Raw genomic sequence first — 20,914 nt, 5'->3', positions numbered from 1 at the left:
TTGGTGAATTCTGGGGGGGTAGGGTAGGTTTGTATTTTGAGACTGTGTTCCTGTACCTCAGGCTGGCATCAAACTCATCATACGACCAGGGATGACCCTTCTGTCTCCATCTTTCAAGTGATAAGATGTCAGGCATGCACTGTCACACCTGAGAGTTTTTGTTCTTCCAGACAGGTGTGACCCTTCACACTGTACAAAGGCAGGGTCTTGAATGACAGCAAACGGGGTGGCCACTACCAGGGTGGTTGATGGCAGATTTCCACTGATGGACTCTGTCCTGGGTCTACGTTCTTTCAGGACTGTTTTCTTGAGCACTTCTGAGCGACTTCACGCAACTCCGTAGTGAAGTGCTCCATGCTGGTACGGTCCCTAAAAGACTCCACATTTAATGACTTGCTTCGAGTATGATAAAACACCATGACCAAGGCAGCTTATTGAAGGGCGGGCTTGTTTTGGACTTCCGGTTCCAGAACTGTAAAAGCTTATCAGCACCGCACCCAGGAAGTACGACGTGGGCAGGCAGGGCAGCAGGAATAACGGAGAGCTCACATCTCAGAGAGAGAGAGAGAGAGAGAGAGAGAGAGAGAGAGAGAGAGAGAACACCGAGGACGTCAGCAGGCTTTTGAAACCTCAAAGCCCACCCTCCAGTGACACACTTTCTCCAGCAAAGCCACACCTCCTAACAGCCTTACCAACTGGGGACCAAGGATTTAAGTGCCTGAACTATGGGAGTCGGCTCATTCAGATCACCATGATGACCCGCAGCTGAGGCTGATAGTCTGCAACTCAGTGACTCTGCAAGCCTGGCCTCTTCACACCCTAGGGAGGGGTGTTCTCTGCACATGGGCTCAGTGTAGGCAGAACAGGATGGAGCTGAACTCAGGTTTAACTCAGCTCACCAAACTGGGTCCTGTGGCATAAGCTTGTATCTGTTTGAACATAGACACATCTTTGGTGTTTTCAAAACTACCCTAAAGACAGGGCTGCCCTGCCTTTTGGTAAAGCACGACCCACAACCCACTTACACTCCCAGAAGTACTGCGTGGGAATCGCCCTGCATTCCTCCCCATGACCAAGTATTACCACTTTAGAAAACCTTTTAATCTTATTTTTAAGAGGTTTTTTTTTTTTTTACTTAAAAACATTTATTTTATGTGTATGAATGCTTGCTTGCATCTTGCATGTACATAAGTGTACCATGTGTGTGTCTGATGTCTGTGAAGGCCAGCACAGGCTGTCAGATCCCAGGAACTAGAGTTACAGGCAGTTGTGAGCCGCCAGGTGGGTGTTGGGAACCAAACCTGGGTCCTCTGGAAGAACAGCAATGCTTTTGACTAATGAGCCATCTCTCCAACACCTCTTACTTGTGTTTATCATTACTGTGTGTACGTATGATGTATGTGTGGGTGTGCGGTCAGAGGAGAATTGTATGGGGTTGGCTCTCTCTCCATGTTTGGGTGCTCTGGAGGTTGAACTCAGGTCTTTAGCTTTTTGAAGCAAGCAGTTCACTCTCTGAGCATCTCATGGACCCCTAAATATGTATTATATATATATATATATATATATATAATATATATATTATATTTGTTGGAGTGGAGAGATGGCTCAGTACTTAAGAGCAAAGGCCAACACAGCAGTTCCCAATTGTCTGTAACTTCAGTTCCAGGGGATCTGATGCTCTCTTCTGATCTCTAAGGGCACCAGATATACACATGATACATAGACATACAGGAAAAACACATACACTTAAAATAATATTAAAGTGTTTTGATTTATTTACTGTGCATGTATCTATGTATGTGTGTATATGTAAACTTGTGCCAGCACACAAAGGTGTTTTTTTGTTTCGTGTAGTGAGCCTTTCACGTTGGACTTTCTTTGGACTACCAGCCCGCAAATAATGACATGGAGACTTATTAGTAATTATGAAAGCTTGCCCTTTAGTTTATTCTTACTACCAACTAGCTCTTATAACTTAAATTAACGTTGTTTCTATTAATCTGCATTCTGCCAGATGGTTCCTTACCTCTCCTCCATGCTATACATCTGACTCCCCCTGTGTCTGGCTGGCTTAATCCTGTCTTTCTCGTTCCCAGAGTTCTATCTCTGCCCAGAAGTCCCACTTATCCTCTCCTGCCTAGCTATTGGCCATTCAGCTCTTTATTAAACCAACCAGGTGCCTTAGGCAAGTGAGGTAAAACTTTACACAGTTTGCTTAAACATCCCATAATGGTTTTGTTTTTGTTTTTTGAGACAGGGTTTCTCTGTATAGTTCTGACTGTCCTGGAATTTGTTCTGTAGCCTAGACTGGGCTTCAAACTCAGAGACCCACTTGCTCCTGCCTCCTGAGTGCTGGGATTAAAGGCGTGCACACAGCTCCAAACATAGGTAGAAGTTAGGACAACTGGTGGGAATTGGTTCTCTCCTTCCGTCCTGTGGGCATAGGGATCCAACTCAGGCTTGGAAGCAAGAATGACCTTGAATTGACCTTCCTGCCTTCGCTTCCCAAATGCTGAGATTACAGGCATGTACCACACCATGCCTGTTTAGAAAATCTTTAGTAACCTGTGTGACCTGGCCTTTGCACCAACATTTCTATAAGCATTTGTCTTCTCTTATCTCCCTGCAAATCTCAGATTCCCCCGTGACTCGAGTCTACGAGAACCCCTTATTTGGTGTTGGGGGCCACTTCCAGCACGTTTCTCATTTGATGAGTCTTTGGCCAGGCCGAGTGTGTGCATAGCTGCTGTTTTCCTCGCTCGAATTCCTTTCTTGCTTTCTGCTTATTCTCCAAGCCGTGGCTCAGATCCCAGCTCCTGTTGGAACACTCCACAGCCTTTCTGGTCTACCCTCTTATCTATCATCCCTGAATTCCTTCAGTTCAGTGGGTCTTAACCTTGACTGCTTGTTGAGATAAACCAAAGAGTTTCAGAAAATACCATCGCCGGTGAAGCATGGCTGTACGCACACCTGCAGCCCCAGCACCTGAAATACTGAAGATCAAGGCTTTGAGGCCAGTTTGGGCTGTGTGGTAAAAGCCTCAACAACGACAAGGTGGTTATAATTACTTAGTTTTCTTTGTAGGTATGTATTTTGAGACAGAGTCTCATGAAGTGCAGGCTGGCCTCAAATTCACTGTGTAGCCAAGGATAACTTGGAAATCCTGATTGTTTGGGTTGAAGTGTCACCCCAGCCCCTGGCATCCATATACCCAAAGAGTCTGGAATGTTTGGGTGGAAGTTCCATCCCAAGTCCCCTCCCCTGGAAGTTGCCTCAGTCCAGACTCCACCTCTGAGAAGGCCCTGTCAAACAATGACCCCTCCCCAAAGATGTTCAAGATCACTCCCACAGGGTATTTAAATTGTGCCCCAAAGAACAAACACATGGTTTTCTGGTCCTCTTTTCCCATCTCCTTTCTTGGGGGCCGGAGAACCACCTGGGAGTGTTGGTATCCATTAAACCTGGGCTTTTTCTAATTTGGTTTGACTTGGTCTGATTTGGATTTTTGTGTCAGCGGAGGGGCTTATCAGGCTGATCCTTCTTCATCTGCCTCCCAAGTGCTAGGATTATAGGTGCGTGCCACCACAGTTAATTCAAATATATGTCTGGTTAATTTTTTTTAAAAAACACTGCTGGGGATTGAACCTAGGGTCTCACATATGCTAAGCAAGCACTCAACCAACTGAGCTGCATTCTCAGCCCTAGATTTATTATGATTTAGAGGCCCAAGCTTGTCTACAATTTCAGAAGCAATGTTTGGGACCGGGGGGGGGGGGAAGGCTGGGAAAGTTTGCCGAATGGGCACGTGGAGCAGGTAACTGTGGCAATATTGAAATATTATGTTGTCCAGAGGCCAGTGAGATGGCTCAGCAGCTAAAGGCACTTGCAGCCAAGCCTAATGACCTGAGTTCCATCCCTAGGATGGAAGGAAGGACAGACGGACTCCTGCAAGCTGTCCTCTGACTTCCACATTTATAGCATGACACCCTCCCCCAAATAAAGAAATAAAATATAATAAAATACTGAGCAGTGTTAATATTGTCAGTCTTGGCTAAGTGGCTTGCTCATATCCAGGACTCAGAGTGTGGCAACACCGTGGAATTCTTGGTTTAAAGAATGGGCTAATAATGCCTTGAATATCTCAGGATCAATGTTTGGTTTTTAGTTTAGAGACAAAACCAAAATAAAGGAGGGAATTTTTTCCCTTCCCCAAGGAGGTGTCCCAGGGGCCAGTGCTGACTCAGCCCCTGCAGAAAAGGGGGTTTTTCAGAGCAAGAGTGGGACTGGGGTAAGGAGAAAGCTCAGGCATTTGCTTTGAAGAGGAACATATATGCATCTAAATCATGGAGGCAACTAAGGAAGACATGTGCATCTACACATACACATAAAAGTAGGAAAGCCTGCACTCACACGGGGATAAATAAATAAATAAATAGCTTTGTCAGGAATGGTATACATCTTTAATCCCAGAGGCAGGCAGGCAGGTATCTGAATTCAACCTGGTCTACATAGCCAGTTCCAGGACAATTAGGGCTACATAGTGAAAAACTTGTCTTAACGAAGACAGCAGAGGCAGGTGAATCCCTGTGAGTTCAAGGCCGGCCTGGTCTACAAGAGCTAGTTTCAGGACAGCTAGGACTGTTGTTACACAGGGAAACCCTGTCTCGAAAAACCAAAAAAAAAAAAAAAAAAAAAGATTTATAGCCAGGAGGTGGTGGTGCATGCCTTTAATCCCAGCACTCAGGAGGCAGAGGTAGGAGGATCTCTGTGAGTTTGAGGCCAGCCTGGTCTACAAGAACTAGTTCCAGGACAGGCTCCAAAGCTACAGAGAAACCCTGTCTCGGTCTCGAGAAACCGAAAAAAAAAAAAAAAAAACCAAAACCAAAAAAACACCACCACAACAAAAATTACCTATCAAATTAAACCAGGAATAGAGTCGTACTACAATCTATAATTGCCGCACTCAGGAAGCTGAAGCTAGATTGCCATGAATTGAAAGTCATCCTGAGTTCCAGACCAGCATGGAGAATAATGCAAAACCCTATCTACGAAAACAGAAGGTGGCTTGGCGGTTAAAAACACTGATTGCAGGACCTGGAGAGGTGACTCAGAGGTTAAGAGCACTGGTTGCTCTTCCAGAGGTCCTGAGTTCAATTCCCAGCAACCACATGATGGCTCACAACCATCTATAATGAGATCTGGTATCTTTTTCTGGTGTGTAGGTATGCACGTAGAGCTCTCATGCATAAACTATAAATAAAATGTCTCTTAAAAAACAAAAACAAATTGAACCAGGGTTCAGTTCCCAATACCCACCTAATGGCTCGTACCCATCTGTAATTCCAATCTATAATATGCATATATTATACATGCACGCATATTATATATATTAATTTTATTTATATGAGTACTTTACATGCATGTTTGTATGTTCATCTGGGCATCAGATTCCCTAGAACTGGAGTCACAGACAATTGTGAGCCACTATATAGTGTGCTAGGAATTGAACCCTGGTCCTCTGAGAGAACAGTCAGTGTTCTTAACCCCTGAGCCATCTCTCCGGCCCTCCACTTTATGTACGGAGGCAGTATCTATCACTGACCTAGAGCTTGCTGAATGTGTATTCTAGCTAGCTAAATTGGCCTGCAGTTCCCTCATTCCTCCCTCTGGAGTTCTGGGATGATAGGCAGGCTGTCACACTTGCTCAGTATGGGCATCCCGGGATACTGAGGATCTACACTCCAGTCTGCAGGCTTAACTTAACTCATGGAACCAATGCCCTGGCCTCATCCATTTGCTAGATTTAAAAAATGATCTTGACCTGAAGCAGTGGCTCGGTAGGTAAAGGTAGGGGAAGGCCAACTATAGGACTCATGTAAAGGTGGAGAGAGAACCAATCCCACAGAGTTCTCTTCTGAGCCCTGTGGTACATGTGCCCCTCCTCTCCCTCCACCATGGTATATACCCATGTATGCACACATGACCGTACACGTTGATTATAATGAACATTTTAATAATCTTATATTAATCTCATAGTGTTTTAATTTAATAGCTTTTGCCACCTCAGAATTGATGCTTGCAGGTCATGCATGACTGGGCATGACCCAGAAATACAGGATGGCTTAACTGGCCCTTTGTCTCCATGGTGTTGGCTTTTGCCACAGTGGGAAACTTCGCTAAAAGATGAACAAAGGCCCCTTCCAAGCGGACCCTGCCTCCTGGGTTACTGGCTCTGGGCTGAGCTCCTGGGTTCCTGCTCACAGTGAATTAGCAGCAGACAAAGGTTGGACGATTGCTTTAGTCTAGAGTTGAAAACTTTCTCTTTCATCTCCAATAAAGGGAGAAAGCTACGGAGGTTATGTAAAAATATCTGACTTTGCTCTAGCAAACACACTTGCCTCCTTCAAACCTAAGGGCTGGCGACGTCCTTCCTGAGCCCGGGATGGGGGAGCTGTCTTTGTGTGGCTTCCTGGCCTTGTGGGCTCTTTTGGAGTCTGATTTGCGGGGGAGGGAGGCCTCCTAAGTGGCTGCCGTCAGTTCTTGGGCTGAATGGCTAAGTGAGGACACTGATGAGCAATTTGCATCTAAGAGGCGGTTTTGGGGTTTGGTGAATAGCCCGTGATTGTAGATAAACACCACCTGCCACGCTGTCCACCGCAGCCCCCCTTTCTTCTCGCGAGGGAGAGCCGGCCTCCTTTCCTTCCACTCTCCAGTGCTTTTATGCTAATGCTTTGGAAAAACTGGATTTCCAGGCAGTATAACTGGTTCCTCTGGGGAGCAGAAAAGAGCCCCTTCCTAATGGTCTTCCTGTTCACTTGGATTAAGTCGGAAAGGGGCAACCAACCGCAGATTCCCTTTCTTAGCCCCATCCCCACCCCCACCCCTGCAAGGTCCGGTTGTGCGATCTGGGGTTTGTAGACTGATCGGAACAACACTTCGAGATCCCTTAGATCCTTGGGAGGCTAAAACTCTGCATTTGTTGTTATTTTGTTTGGTGACAGGTTGTGTAGCAATCTGGCTGACCTTCAGTTTGAGTCCCATTTGCCTCGGACTCTGGAATGCTGGGAGTATGCACCCCCAGAGCCCTGGGATTAAAAATTTTTAAATTACGTGTGTGTGTCTTTTATCATGTAGATATAGGGACCAGACTCAGGTCTGTAAGCATCTCTACCTAATGAGGCATTTTGCCAGGCCTGAAATACTTTTCTTTTTTTTTTTTAATTTTCTGATCATTGGTGTTTTGCTTGCATGTATGTCTGTGTGAGGTGTCAGAAACCCTGGAACTGGAGTTACAGACAGGTGTGAGCTGCCATGAGGGTTCTGGGAATTGAAACCAGGTCCTCAGAAAGTGCAGCCAGTGCTCTTAACCACGGAGCCATCCCTCCGGCCTGGGCCTGAAACACTTGGGTCTGCCTCCAGTGAGTGCTTGTGAGCTTGCTCTAGTCTCGGTGGTAGTCTAATCACAGGGATGTACCACCACACCCAGCTGAAAAGTGAAAACGTCGGTGACATAGGTGCTATCCTGAGCTGCTGGGAAACCTCGCAAATTATTCAATACTTCTTGGAAAGTGTCATGAACTTCACGCCAAGAGCCAGATTAGAGGCTCACACCCACTGACTCAATAGTCCTGTTTCGCAGAATTATCTGAACAATTGAAACAAAAGCAGAAGGGTACAGTGTGGTATTACTTCTAAAACCAGACACCCAAACCCAGCAAGCTTGGAAGTTAGCTAAGCATCTAAGATGATTCAAACACATCCATTGCACAGACTATTAAATGATCCTTTGTGGGCTGGGGATGTGGCTTGGCTGGTAAGTGCTTGTCCAGCATACATGAGGCCTTGGGTTTAAACCTCACTATATATGACCTAGGCGTGGTGGTGTGTGGCTACAATCTTGTTTCTAGGGAGAGGAAGACAGAAAGATAGTAGTTCAGGGTCATTCCTGGCTACGTAATCAAGTTCAAGGCTAGTCTGGGTTATAAATCTCATGTATGTTTTTATTTACTTTTTTTTTTTTTTTTGAGACAAGGTTTCTCTGTAGCTTTGGAGCCTGTCCTGTAACTAGTTCTTGTAGACCAGGCTGGCCTCGAAATCACGGAGATCCACCTGCCTCTGCCTCCCGCGTGCTGGGATTAAAGGCACCACTACCCTTCCACGGCCTGGCTCATGTATCTTTTTAAAATTTTATTTATTTATTTATTTATGTATAGACAGGGTTTCTCTGTGTAACAGTCCTGGCTTTTGTTTTTTGCTTTTTAAGATACATGAGACTGCCAGGTGGTGGTGGCATATGCCTTTAATCCTAACACTCAGGAGGCAGAGGCAAGCAAATCTCTGAGAGTTTGAGGCCTGTGAGTTCAAGGCCAGCCTGGTCTACAAAGCTAGTTCCAGGACAGCTAGGGCTGTTACACAGAGAAACTCTGTCTTAAAAAACAAAAATAAATACATAAATAAAGAAATAAAAAGTAAGGATCTGGAGAGATGGCTGATCAGTTAAGAGTACTTGATACTCTTCCAGAGATCCTGGGTTGGTTTCCCAGCACCCACATGGCAGCTCACAACTGCCTATAACTCCAGATTCAAGGGAATCTGACATCTGGTGTACATGTATGTGGGTCATTGCTCACACACATAAAAAATTTTAAATAAAAATTTAAAAAACTATTTTTTTTTTTAAAGAAGAGTACTGACTGTGCTGGTTCAGGCCTTTAGTCCCAGCACTCGGGAGGCAGAGGCAGGCGGATCTCTGTGAGTTTGAGGTCAACCTGGTCTACAGAGTGAGTTCCAGGACAGCCAGAGTTGTTAGACAGAGGAACCCTGTCTGAGATGGCAGGGGAAGGTGGGGGGGGGGGAGAAGAATAGTTTACTTACTTACTTATGCTTGTGCCGACGTGTGTACGTGAGTGTGCAGAAGCCAGTTTGCAGGCGTGGGCCCTCTCCTAGCCTGTGGGGTCTGGGGATGGAAGACGTCGAGCCATCAGGCTTGGTGACAAGCATTCCTGCCCACTGAGTTATTTCGTGTCCCCTTGCAACATTGTTAGTGTCACAGTCTCCTTCCTCCCTAGTAGAAAACACTACTAATCCCCGCTCTTCCTTCCTCACACTTTGACTTTTTAGGGAGACTAAATGAGAAACAGAAAACTGTCGTGTGCTCGTGAGGGTCGCCGGAGGTAACCCTACCATATTCTGCTTCTTCTTACCCATATTATGCCAGTTCATTAAGACTGGAGAGGCCAGGGGTGCAGCTCAGGGGTGGAACACTTGCTGAGCATGCACAAGGCTCTTGGTTTGATCCAGGCACTACAAACAGAGCACACACATGCATGAGCACATTCTTTATCACGTATAAACCTAGAACAGAAAACAAAAGGCTGGGTGGGCAACCCTTTTGGTCAATGCCCAGCTGAGCACCGGGTAAGGAAGTGTCAGTGTGAGAATTCTGGGTGCTCTCAGGCACGCTCAGCACCAATGGAATAAAGCTGCGCAGGAGTCTATGGGGCAAGCCCTGTGGACAAAGGAAGAGGCACAAGCTAGTACTGTCCTGAAAAGGCTCACAGACTAGAAGAGTAGAAATAGTCATGCTTCTCCCAACCAACGCACAACAGAAAAAAGACTGAAAGGAGAAGACGATTTATCCCAGTGATTTTCAGATGAGGTTTGCTTTGGAATCCTGCCCCTTGGTTACTACTGCGGGGATTTAGCAATTGGAGGGAGGCATTGACCCGAACAACAAATTATCTCACTCCAAATGTCGCTGATGCCCCGCGTAGAAGCAGCCACCTCGTTCCTTGTCTAGAGTTGTCCATAGCACAACTCTCCTGGGTTTCATTCACATGGTGGTTAATGGAATGGGTAGTGAGCTGGGTAGTGGTGGCACAAACCTTTAATCCCAGCACTTGGGAGGCAGAGGCAGGCAGATTTCTGTGAGTTTGAGGTCAGCCTGGTCTAAAGAGCAAGTTCAAGAACAGGCTCCAAAGTTACAGAGAAACCCTGTCTCAAAAACAAAAAAAGACCCAAAAAACAAAAAGCAAAACAAAACAAAAGAATTGACTTTTGAAACCAGAATTCCTGAGTTCAAATCCTAGCTGGAAGACCTCTGATACATTGTGTATCTACAGGGCACTTCTGTCTCTCTTTGGTAGTGTGAATAGTATCCTCTCACATAAAATTAGAGGACTCTCAAGGATTTCCTTAGGGCAACATTAGTAACTTGTTTTTTCAGTTTGGTTTTTGAGACAAGCTCTCCCTATATAGCCCCAGCTTACCTAAAATTTATGACCCTCCCACCTCAGCCTCCCAAATCATGGAATTATAGAAGGCTGGTTAATGCAGAGCTTAGAACAGTTCTTAGCACAGAGTAAATGCTCAGTAAATTTTAGATAGTGATGATTCTCTGACCAATGTTTGCTGTTCTGCAGAGAAGCTGAATTAGGTTCTCAGCCTTTGTGTCAGGCAGCTCACAGTTGCCTGTAGCTCTAGCTCCAGGGGCATCAGATCCCCTCTTCTGGACCCTACACGGTATCTGCACTTTTATGTGCACGTGTCCACACGCAGACATATACATATGTAAATAACCAAAACAAGAAATAAATCTTACAAAAAGGAAAAAAACCACTGAGATTGTCTAAAAAGAAGAAAGGAAGAGAGAGAGAGAAAAAAAAAGAGAGAGAGAGAGAGAAACAAGACCCAGAGCAACACAAAAGGCTTCCTTCAGCCAGGTGTGGTGGAGCACTATACCTGACTCTTCTATTTTGGTTTTGATTTTTAAAATTAAAGAAATTAACCAGACATGGGCACTCATGCCTTTAATCCCAGCACTTGGGAGGCAAAGGCAGGTGGATCTCGGAGTTCTAGGTCAGCCTGCCCCACAGAGTGAGTTCCAGGACAGCCAGGACCACACAGTGAGACCTTGTCTCTCTCACACATATACTCAAAATTACATTTACTTACTCCTTCTGTGGGTAGGTATTGGTACATGGAGTCTGAGAACAACTTGTAGAAGCTGACTTTCCCCTACCATGTGGGTCCTCAGGATTGAACTCGGGTCCTCAGGCCTGGCAGCAAGTTCCTTTGCCTATTGAATCATTTTACAGGCCCAGTTTTTTGAGATAAAGACATGCTATGTATCTTTGGCTGGCCTAGAACTCACTACGTAGCTGAGGCTAGCCTATAATTTGAAACAGTCCCCTCCCTTGACCTTCTGGACATTGGGATTATAGGAGTGAGCCACCGCACAGGGCTCTGTCCCTGAAAGGCCATAGTTGGTGACCCCTATTTCAGTGTAGTCGTTGGGTCTTTGAAAGCACAAATGTCCTGGGAAAGGGGAACCCAGAAGCCTCATCGTCTTCGCAGGCATGTGTTACTAAGTGGCATCCTTCCTCCTCATTAGTCCCCTAGCAACAAATGGAGGCAGCAAGAGAGTGTGGGGCAAAAGGAGGAGGCCACACATTGCAGAACATCCTCCATCAGAACTACGGACGGCTCATCAGCCGCGTGTTTACTGAGAGAGCGGTGGCCCTGAAGGAGCGGGAGGGAATGTTCTCATTTGTTTGTCTGGCTTGCTGAACAGTGGGCTGGCTATAGCTGTTTGCTTTGCCAAGGTCTGATCTGGCCTGATTGCTCTGAGGTCAGAGCGAAGCTGGCTGGGTCTGGCTTTTGGCTTCCAGAAACAGTTGCTCATCCACCATTTGCTCAGCCGCGCTGGCTCTCGCATTTTGCCGCACACTGAAATGATCTGGGACCGCGCAGCGCCCGCACTGCGCCTGAGACTGTTTACAATAGCATGTGTGAGGACGGTCGCCAGGCTTCAAAGGCTTTTAAAGACCCCGGGGGGGGGGGGGGGGTTCCACTAAGCATTTGGTGTCTGAGGCACCTTCAGTGACACATGACAGGCAAGAACTTGTTCCCACCCTCTAGACACAATATTTGATTTTTGTTTTGTTTTATTTTGGAGAGTCAGCTTACTACGTAGTCCAGGCTGGCCTTCAGCTCCTCATCCTCTTGCTTCTGAGTCCCGGCTCTGAGATTACAGCCACATGCCACCCATATATTGTCTTGGGGAATTAAACCTAGGGCCTTATGCATACTAGGCAATTACTCTACCAGTTGAACTACATCCCCACCCATCTCATTGTCTTGTTTTGTGTATTATCAGACAGCAATTTCTGTTTATGCAGTTTTATGAATTATTTTGTGTGTGTGTGTGTGTGTGCGCGCACGCGTGGATGAGTGTGTGTAAAGGCATGCGCATGTGTGTCATAGCATGCATACAGAGATCAAAGGATGATTTGCAACAGCCAGTTCTCCTTCTCCCATGTGGGCCATGGATATCATTCTGATGTTGTCAAACTTGACAGCAAGTGCCTTTGCCCACTGAGCCATCTTTCTGGCCCCCAAAATTTACTGCCTTAGAGTGTACAGTTTCCGGAGATGCCTATCTGTAATTCCAGACATCTGGAGGCTGAGCCAGGAGGGTCCTGAGCTTGAAAGCGTCTGGGGGCGGAAAGAGCCCTTGTGCTCATTCAGCAGTTGTGTCCTTTCTCTCTGCCTCTATGAATTGGTTGCTTGGGACTTGGTCTCATGTAGTCAGGCTGGTCTCAAACTGCTACATAATGGAGAACGGCCTTGAATTACTGATCCTCCTGCTTCCGTCTTCCGAAAGGCTGGGGACCTTTTATCTATCTATTTCTTTATTTTCCCCCGAGACAGCCCTCTCTACAGCCCGAGCTGATCCTGGGTTCACAGAGGTCCACCTGCTTCTACCTCCTTCGCGCTGGGAAGATGCTGATATTTGCCTGTTTTGGGGCATTTCCTGAGACTAGAACCCAACAGCGCATAGCCCTTCGTGTCAGGCTTGTTTCACTTAGCGTAATGTTTTCCAGATGCCTCGTGAGCCGGGTCTGGTTGCTCATGTCTTTAACCTCAGCACTCAGGAGGCAGAGGCAGGAGGATCTCTGTGAGTTCCAGGCCAGCCTGGTCTACATAGTCAACTCCAGGACAGCCAGGACAAAATAGGAACCCTGTCTCAGAAAAAAAAAAAAGCATCGTGTTACAGCATGTATTGTTTCTCTGTTCTTTTTGTCATTGCTGAATGATAGCTTTGTATACCAGTGTTGTTGATTCACTGAGCTGATGAACAGTTGGGCCACGTCCACCTTTTGACCATTGTGAACAGTGAAAGCTGCTGTGAACATTTGGGTGCACATTTTTGTTTGAGCACATATTTCTTATTCTACTGAATATTTAGAAGTAGAGATATTCATTCGTTGATTAAAAGACTTGAGGCTGGGGAGACATTCAACAAGTATAGTCAACAGTAGATTTAGGATCCTCAAAACCCATCTGAGAGCCCAGTGATCTGCAGCCCTGATATAATTCCATCATGAGGGAGGCAGAAGATATTTTAAAAATTATAAAATTAAGCTGGGCTTGCTGGTGCACATCCTTAATCCCTGCACTTGGGGAGCAGAGGTGGATTCCAGGCCAGCCAGGGCGACATGGGAGATCCTGTCACAAGTAAACAGTATATAAATGAGTCAATCAATAATTAGAATAAAAATAAGGGTCTGGAGAGAAAAGAGTGTTTGCTATTCTTGCAGAGAACCTGAGCTGGATTCCCAGCACAACTCTGTAAATCCAAAAAACATTTTTAATGAAAAAAATAAAAGCAATCTCTAAATAAAACCACAACAAAAGAGTGGGACTGGGGAGGTGGGGGAGTGGCTAATGAAATGGGCTTGCCATGTGAGCTTGAGGGCCAGAGCCTCTCAGGGAATCCAGAGCTCACAGATTTGGCCAGTCTAGCTAAGCAACTTGCCCCAGGGATTCCACTTCTCTGGTCTCTGCCTTTCTTTTATCCACTTAAGGAAATCCATGGACACTCTGTTCTGTTTTTTTTTTTTTTTTTTTTCTTTTGGTTTTCTGAGACAGGGTTTCTCTGTACCTTTGGAGCTTGTCCTGGAACTAGCTCTTGTAGACCAGGCTGGCCTCGAACTCAGAGATCTGCCTACCTCTGCCTCCTGAGTGCTGGGATTAAAGGCCTGCGCCACCACCTACCGGCTAAATTTTTTGATGTTTTGAGACAGGGTCTCTCTGTGGACCTCTGGCTAGTCTTGGACTCTGTGTAGACAGGGCTATTCCTGGAATTCACAGAGATCTGTCTGCTTCTGCCTCCCGAGCACTGGAATTGGCTCCTGGTGGTTTTGAGCTGAGCACCCAGAACTGGAAGGTCCTCCAGGAACCGAGATGAGCATATTGAAATGGCAGCAGCTGCTCTTTAGAAACCTGCATTTGCCCAGTCCTACATCCTGCCCCCAAAGGGTAGTGTTTCTCCTGTCCCTTGTTTCACCTTCCTCCTTCTTCTCCTGGGCATCTCCTGCAGTTTCTTCTCTATTTCCCTCCTTTTTCTTTCATCTCGTCTCCAGTGACCTCTGGCGTCCTTGGTTTTTAGGTCACTGAGTTTTGGGTCAGTGTTATTCCAAGCCACAGGGCCACCTTTGTCTGTCTGCTCATCAGGACACTGCTTTGGGGCACTCCCTCTGCAACCTGGTGCCGGGCTCAGTGGGACTTTGGACGGGGGTGGGGTCAGGGTGGGGTGAGGGTGAGGGGTCATTTCCACTCCAGATTACTGAGTGAGTTTCTGTGCAGATATCAGGCCTGCGCTGGAATTGCGGCTGTACCAGCCCGATCTTGTTCAGTTAATAATTTACTGCCGGGGGAATGGGAGGCAAATGAGCCCGGAGGCATATCGCATGTGAACTTTGGGGTACCTCTGACAGCAATTTGTGTAATTTGTCCAGACAGATCCTAAAGCTGTCTGAATTCTAATGTTCTGCCTGCCACCCTGACCCTGTGGGTCCATTTTATTAACATGGTTGGCTTTGATTTATGTTTAGTTTATTGCTCTGGTTTCTCTGTTCAGCTCATGACCAGTGTGGTGCCGAGGGTGGAAATGACTCCGTGAGGCATTAGGTTCCCAGGTGTCCTTGTGTGAGGAGGCCTGCCGGCAACTGCAGGTCTCCACTTCACTTTGCATTGCTGAGATGTCTTGCAGCAAACCCCTGTGTGCAGGGCTGGCTTTAAAATTCTGCACCGAGTGTCTGCTATGCTTCCCACCTCCAACGTGGTAGGTAGAGTTTAGGGACCTCTGAGGTCATCGTGCCCTTTTCCCCTGTTCTAAGTCCATCCGGAAGTCAAGATTGTTGAAGACCTTCTAGAAGGTCTTGGCAGCTGTGTTCAAGAATCTTACAGCCTCATCAATCAAAGGTATCTTAAAATTTACACAGAAATAAAAGATTTGCTTAGTTGGAGATGGAATTACATAACTGTAATTCCAGCAGGTGGGAAGCTGAGCCTGGGGGGTTGTTACAGAGTGAGACCTTGCCTCAAAAGAAAAACAAAAACAAAGGAGAGAGGGAGGAAGAAAGAGAGAGGTGGCTATAAGTCCTATACAGATTGTATAGGACTGTAAGCCTATAGTCCCAGATGCTCAGGAGGCTGAGGCAGGAGGATGGTAAGTTTAAGGCCTGCCTGGGTTATAGAGTAAGTTTGGGCCAGCCTGGGCAACTTAATGGGACCTTACCCTGACCTAAGAAGGTAGCCCAGTGTGGTGGTGCACACGTTTAATGCCCGTGCTCCAGAGGCAGAGATGGGATAATTCCTGTGAGTTCACCCAGCCTGATCTATAGAGTTCCAGGACAGCCAGAGCTACATAGAGAGACCCTGTCTCAAAATAATAATGATAATAAATAATAATAGTAATAGTAACAATAATAATAATAAGTGTAATCTTAAGGGGAAAAAAGCTACTTTTAAACATTCTAGTGCATTCTTGTAAACCTCTTTCCACAGGCCAACATGGTCATTGTCTCATTGTATTCTTCCAGTCACTTAAAGTCCTTTAAGCTTTGGGGAACCACCAGCGCGACCAGGCTGTCTTAAGTGAGGATCAAAAGCGATGGAAGTGATAAGGCCATTATGCCAGCCCTGCTTGCCTCTGCCATCAATCCATGCCAGGAAATGAGGAATTTCAGATGCAAATGTCTGAAGACCACATCTGGTTCATCAGCCCCCAAATGCCCTCTCTCCAGAGGCACTGGAGGGGTCCAGCGGGTCCTGCCAGCTCTTGCTGATGGATGGCTCACATCAGCTGGGCTGTACCAGAGGCATTCTTCAATGCATCCATTGTCCTCCTGCCTCCTGGACTTCTAATCTGTCACTAGCCCAGGACAATTTAATCACCGTGAAGAGGCTGTCCCTGGGCATGTAGTCCAGTGACTCCAGTGGGAAAGTCAGTTTCTCCCTTCGCCCCAGCAAACCTAAGCACAGGTCAGGGCAGAGAAGGACCCAAGGGGTGACCTTGAACTCAGAATCAGAACCCCTGGATCCAGGTCATATCTTATCAGTTCTGTACCGAAAGGATGGCCTTAGACAGGTCACTTAGCCTTTCTGATGATTGCTTTCCCTGCAATGAAATGAAACTGACAACTCCCAATTATCACAGCATATGAACTTTAGTGGGGTTTTGCTGTTGTTGTTTGTGTTTTTCGTTTGTTTGTTTGTTGTGGTTTTTTTGAGACAGGGTTTCTTTGTGTAACAGCTCTGGCTGTCCTGGAGCTCACTTTGTAGACAAGGCTGGCCTCGAACTCACAGAGACCCGCCTGCCTCTGCCTCCCGAGTGCTGGGATTAAAGCGCCCCCACTGCTTGGCCTCTGTCTTGCTTTTTTTAAATCCAGGATCTCACTCTATGGTCCAAGCTGGGCTGAAGCTCACTATATACATAGTCCGTGGTTGCCTCTAACTCACACAGATCCTTCTGTTTCAGCCTGCTGAGTGCCGAATTACAGATGTGAGCCACTACCCACTTTTTGTGTGTCGTATGTCCTTTATGGTGTGTGTGTTTACATGTATATGAGTATGACTGTGTGTACACACATGTATGTGGAGGCCAAAGGTTACAGTGGGTGTCTTCTCCTGCCTTATTTTGTGAGACAGGGTATCTCACTAAACCTGGAGCTCACTAGACTAGACTGGCTGGCCTCTGCGCTCCAGGGGTCTGCCTGCTTCCGTTTTCCCAGCACCTGGGATCGCAGGTGTGTGTGTCACTGCGTACGACTTGCAGGTGCTGGGAAAGGAACTCGGTGCTCATTCTTGTGTCACAGCATTCAGTCATCTTCCCAACCTCATCTGCTTTGTTTTGGCTTTTGAGAGGCTTTCTCTTCGTAGCCCATGCTGGCCTCAAATTCCCTATGTGGAAGGAACTAGGTTTGAACTGACGTTAGTCCTACTGCCTGGCCTCAGAGTGCTGGGATTCCAGTCATGTGCCACCATGCCCAGTGCGGTGCATGAATGGTGAAATGCTCTCTAAGTGGAAAGCATTTTGGAGCTGGGGGTATGGACAGCAGGTCTTAAGTGATTTATTTTTATTTTTATTTTTTTTAATTTTTAAGATTTATTTATTTATTATATATACAATGTCCTGCCTGCATGTGTCCCTGCAAGCCAGAAGTTGGTACCAGATCTTATTACAGGTGGTTGTGAGCCACCATGTGGTTGTGGGAATTGAACTCAGGACCTTTGGAAGAGCAATCAGCGCTCTTAACCGCTGAGCCATCTCTCCAGCCTGATTTCTTTATTTTTAAAAAGGATTTATTTGTTATGTATATGGCTGCATGTGTATATGTGATGGCATGCGTATGTGTGATGGCATGTAAGGACGTGCATTCTGTGTACGGGTGCCCACAGAGGCCAGACAGCTCAACCCCATTATCATCTAGAAACTTGCCAAGAAGGCAGCATTCCAACCTAATTAAAGCCAGAGTTTCTCCCAAGCTCTTACCTGAGCACCTGGCCGTCCCTGGAGAATGGGTGTTCTTCCAGCTGAAAAAACCAGGCCACTTTCTCAGCACTCCTGGGAGGGCGGATCTTCCCAAAAGTGCCAGGAAAGGGAGAAAGTGCTGGGCCCCGGGGCCAGGGAGGGAGGCTTTCTCACCAGTGAGATTATTGCAGAAAAGGCAGCAATCGGCCCTGCCCACTTACGACTGTCTGACAGGGAACCCTTTTATCCTCCAAAGTGAGCAGAAAGGTACTCAGAACAATTTGGTGGGGATGGAGTTTGGGGGGCAGTGGTCTAGTCTAGATGGCCCCTTACCTACTGTGAGGAGCACTTAGCTCTGTCCTGTAGTGAGCTCCAAATGAAGACTAAATTCAAGGGCCTGTGAGAGAGAGGTTCACTGGGTAAAAATTTTTGCCGCCAAGTTTGATAATCAGATTCCTATCCCAGAAACTCCCATGGTAGAGACAGAGAACAGACTCCAGAAAGTTGTTCTTTGACAAGTTGGAGAGGTGGCTCAGTGGTTAAGAGCACCGGCTCTTCCTAGAGGACCTAGGTTCAATTCCCAGAATCCACATAGCAGCTCACAACTGTCTGTAACTCCAATTCCAGGGGACCTGACACCCATGGGAAAACACCAATAAAATAAAAAAATTAAGGAAATTTTTTTTTTAAAAAAAAGTCCTTTGTCTGCTATATGTGATACTCTTCTGCCCTCCTCCCAACAAATACATTACAAACAAACAAACAAACAACCCCAAACCTCCAGGAGCTGGTAGAGTGCCTGCCACACAAGCATGGAAACCTGAGTTCAAATCCCGAACTCCCCCAGAGAAGCCAGACACAGCAGCTAGCAGGGGTCTGTAATATCCCAGTGTGCATGGGGGTTGGTGTGGGGAGCAGGGGCAGCTGATCCTCGGAGCTCAGTGGTCAGCTTGCCTAGCTGAACTGGAGGAACGCCAAGGTTGAGTAAGAGATCTTATCTCAAAACGAGGTGGATTGCTCTGGAGGAGGGCCCTGGACATTGACACCTGGCCTCTGAGCACACACGTGCACACAAACACGGGAACATGTATATGACACCCCCCGGGGGTGGGGTGGGGTGGGAACATAATTCCAGCAGTCCAGCAGGGCAGGTGTAGAAGCCACTTTGTCTATCTCAGCACTTGGAGGTGGAGGCGGAGAGATCTCAAGTTCCAAGCCAGTCTGAATGACCTCACTAGCAAGACTTTGTCTCAACAACCCCCAAACCGCACAAACAAAAGACAAAAACAAAAAAAGAAAAGGGAGGGAAGAATTCGCTTCCATTTCCAGGGTAAACACGCCGATAGTGTTTTTTCAGCACCCGAGACTGCCAGCTCCTCCGTCTTTGCCAGTGTTAGGCCCACACCTTCATGTCCCCAGGCAGGGAAGACACAGGCAAGAAAGCAGGTTTGCTCTGGGCTGGGAGGAAGTCCAAAGGTGCGGAAAATAAACGGGCCCAGCCAGGGCAGATCAAGCCTCAGTGGAGCACAAGTTGTTCCACACCTGGGGACAGAAATCAGTTCTGAGCCCCGACAAAGCCTGGAGGTGAGAAGTGGCTGGTGCTTGGTGTGGGAAATGAAATATTGCGCGCTGAGAGTGAGGTGGCAAAGCACTTGGCAAGCGTTCGCGGGACCCCGGGTTTCATCCCCAGCGTAGCAGCAAACTATAAATAGGACTGTGAAACGTTAGCTTCCATAGCACTAGCGTGGGCGCCCCCTACCCGCTCCGGAAGCAGAGGTAACTCACTGGGCTGAAGAACCAAGGATGAAGACAGTGTCTGACTTCTAGTCTGATAGTGGAGCGTTAGGGGTCCCTCGTCTGGGCTCTCCTTTCTCTGGTGTCTTTGGGTCAGACACTGCTTGTGGGTTCCGTATGGTGGCGCAGAAATGCAATCCCCCACCTGGGAGAATGAAGGAGGAGCAACAGGGAGCTTGAGGGCAGTCTGGGCTACACACAGAGAAGTTTGCATGTAAACATACGTGCTTGGGGCCTGGAGAGCTGACCCAGCTGTTTAAGCTCTTGCAGAAGAACGGAGCCAATTATAGGTGTGCCTGTGTGTGTGTAAACGGGTGTGCATGTGGATCCAGCACAGCATGAAGAAAAGAGAACAAAGAAGGATGAATATAAGGGAATAAAGAAGCACCGAGTGCAGAGAGTGGATGTGAGTTATGAAAGAGACTGTGAACATAATTATTTTGTTTCTGTCACGGATATTTCAAGTTTTAGTGAATGTACTGGTTGACACACACTAGAGTCATCAGAGGGGAAGGAGCCTCAATTGAGGAAATGCCTCCATGAGATCCAGCTGTAAGGCATTTTCTCAACTAGTGATCAAAGGGGGAGGGCCCAGCCCATGGTAGGTGGCGCCATCCCTGGGCTGGTGGTCCTGGGCTCTATAAGAAAGCAGGTTAAGCAAGCAATGGGGAAGCAAACCAGTAAGCAGTACCTCTCCGTGGTCTCTGCCTCAGCTCCTGCCTCCACAATCCTGCCCTGTGTGAGTTCCTGTCCTGACTTCCTTCAGCAATGTGGAGGTGGAAGCCAAATAAACCTCTTCCTCCACAGCTTGCTTTTTGATCATGGTGTTTTGTCACAGCAACAGGAACCCTAAGACAGTGATCAATAAGTCATAAAATATATTAGATACTGCCGGGCGGGGGTGGCGCATACCTTTAACCCTAGCGCTTGGGAGGCAGAGGCAGGAGGATTTCTGTGAGTTCAAGGCCAGCCTGGTCTACAGAGCGAGTTCCAGGACATCCAGGACTGGTACACAGAGAAACCCTGTCTTGAAAAAAACAAACAAAATAAACAACAACAACAAAATATATTAGATACTGAAAATGTGCAATTCGACGTGACGGTCCACAGCTATCCCACATGCCTGTTTGAAATTACAGAAGTTCACGAGGCTGTATAGCCTTTGAGTCTGGTTACATTTGGCACGTGATTTTTTTAAAAAAAATTATGTGCAAGTATTTTTGTAATAAAATTGATAAAAGTATGCATTTGGGGATTGGAGAGCTGGCTCAGTGGTTAAGAATATTGTCTGCTCTTGCAGCG

At 46.9% G+C, this 20,914-nt stretch overlaps 1 long non-coding RNA gene across 1 annotated transcript; it reads left to right on the top strand.

Moving 5' to 3' along the window:
- Positions 1–15,188: 15,188 nt before the first annotated feature.
- Positions 15,189–16,864, top strand: LOC146893312 (uncharacterized). The gene is made up of 2 exons (XR_015003438.2): positions 15,189–15,267; positions 15,888–16,864. It is a non-coding gene; the product is annotated as an uncharacterized LOC146893312 (long non-coding RNA).
- Positions 16,865–20,914: the final 4,050 nt, after the last annotated feature.

Source organism: Myodes glareolus, chromosome 9 (genome assembly GCF_982192425.1).
Source record: "Myodes glareolus chromosome 9, mMyoGla1.1, whole genome shotgun sequence".
Classification (NCBI taxonomy): Eukaryota; Metazoa; Chordata; class Mammalia; order Rodentia; family Cricetidae; genus Myodes; species Myodes glareolus.
This window is presented reverse-complemented; position numbering and strand designations above follow the sequence as displayed.